A 2,500-nucleotide genomic window follows, 5' to 3' on the forward strand; every position below is an offset into this window, starting at 1 on the left:
TTGGGCTTTGTTTTGCTTTGTTTTTGTTTTGCTTCTTTTGTCTATTTGTTTTTGTCTTTTTGTTTTTGTTTCTGTTTGTTTTCGTTTTTTTGTTTTTCTTTTTGTTTTTGTTTCTGTTTCTGTTTGTTTTCGTTTTTTTTTGTGTGTGTGTTTGTTTTTTTGGTTTTACTTTTTGTTTCTGTTTTATTCTTTTTATTTTCAATTTTTATTTCTTTTTCGTAAATAAGCATGCTGTATGTAACGCAAGCTATTTTTTATTTGAATAAACCTCACATTTTAAAATATCAATAAAGCCAATGATTAACTAGGCACATACGTTAAGAACATAATAGAACGGTATGTGGCACAGTGGTTAGTGTGTTGGTCTAGCAATCTTGCTGACCAGCGTTCAATCCCGCGCGCTGCCAGTGGATGGTCACCACGGCCATTCCTTGCACACAGGGGGAGATTTAAATGCAAAATAAAACAGACAGCATGTCACAGCAAAGAATTTCCATCGTGACAAATGGAATTAAAACTAAATCTTATAATTCTTAAAAATCTTAAATCTTAAGATAGACTTGGAACGAAATATCTAAACAAGCAAATAGATATTTCTTATTCTCTTCCTTATTGGCGTAAAACAAACAAACAAACAGACAGATAAACATATTTTGGGATAAATCATTAAGGAAAAAATGACAAAGTCAACGATGAATTCAAGTCAGTCATGAGTCAATAATATTAGTCATGAATCAACAATAAAATTCCAGTGATGCGTCAATAAAAATTCCAGTCATAAGTCAACTATTAGTCCCAGTCATGAGTCAGAGAAGATATTCCAGTCATGAGTCAGAGAAGATATTCCAGTCATGAGTCAAAAAAGAGATTCCAGTCATAAGTCAACTATTAGTCCCAGTCATGAGTCAGAGAAGATATTCCAGTCATGAGTCAGAGAAGATATTCCAGTCATGAGTCAAAAAAGAGATTCCAGTCATAAGTCAACTATTAGTCCCAGTCATGAGTCAGAGAAGATATTCCAGTCATGAGTCAGAGAAGATATTCCAGTCATGAGTCAGAGAAGAGATTCCAGTCATGAGTCAAAAAAGAGATTCCAGTCATAAGTCAACTATTAGTCCCAGTCATGAGTCAGAGAAGATATTCCAGTCATGAGTCAGAGAAGATATTCCAGTCATGAGTCAGAGAAGAGATTCCAGTCATGAGTCAAAAAAGAGATTCCAGTCATAAGTCAACTATTAGTCCCAGTCATGAGTCAGAGAAGATATTCCAGTCATGAGTCAGAGAAGATATTCCAGTCATGAGTCAAAAAAGAGATTCCAGTCATAAGTCAACTATTAGTCCCAGTCATGAGTCAGAGAAGATATTCCAGTCATGAGTCAGAGAAGATATTCCAGTCATGAGTCAGAGAAGATATTCCAGTCATAAGTCAAAGACAAATTCCAGTCATAAGTCAATGATAATGAACCATGAATAAACTGCCTGTCCTGAATAGAGTGGATGAATAATTGAAATAATGGCGATAATGAATATAATGAAAAAAATCGAGGATGAATAAGGCAAGAACCGATAACGAAATGAATAATGAATGAAACCATAACATCATGAATAAAGGACGAAGTAGCGATAAAAGTCAGTGATGAATAAAGTAATATTGGAACTGAATTGTGTATGGAACGAAACGAGAATGAATAAGAGAAGAAGAGAGAATGAAATTATAACATCATGAATAACGAATGAAGCAATGATAGAAATGAATAATTTACGAATGATAGAAATAAATTATGAATAAAGAGATGATAAGACAAGTGATAAAAAATGAATAATTGACGAATGATAGAACTAATTACGAATGAAGAGATGATAAGACAAGTGATAAAAGAATCGAAAATATAATGAATAACTAAGGAAGCAACAAAAAGAATTAATAATGAATGAAAAGATGGTAGCACGGGTAATAAACGAAGTAATAATTGAATGAATGATAAAGGAAGAGACAATAACGCAAGTAATAAAAGAACCGACAACTAGATGAATAACAAAGAAATCCATAACATAATGAATGAAATGAAGAAGAATTAGTAATGAATGAAGACATAGTAGCATCATAAATAATGAAAGAAGGGAGGATAGGATGAATAATGAATGAATGGAGGATAACACAAGTAATAAAAGAATTAACAAGTATATGAATAATGGAAGGAAGCAACAGTAGAAATGAATAATAAAGGAAGAGATGGAAGCAGGAGTAATAAACGAAGCAATAATAAAATGAATAATAATAAATGAAGAGATGATAACGTAATGAATAAGAGAACCGACAACGAAATGAATAACGAATGAAGCAACGATAGAAATAAATAATAAATGAAGAGATGGAAGCACGAGTGATAAACAAAACAATAATAAAATGAATAATGAAGAGTTGATAACGTAATGAATAAGAGAACCGACAACGAAATGAATAACGAACGAAGCAACGAGAGAAAGGAATAATGAATGA

The sequence above is a fragment of the Penaeus vannamei genome, chromosome 29 (assembly GCF_042767895.1).
Source record: "Penaeus vannamei isolate JL-2024 chromosome 29, ASM4276789v1, whole genome shotgun sequence".
NCBI classification, from domain to species: domain Eukaryota; kingdom Metazoa; phylum Arthropoda; class Malacostraca; order Decapoda; family Penaeidae; genus Penaeus; species Penaeus vannamei.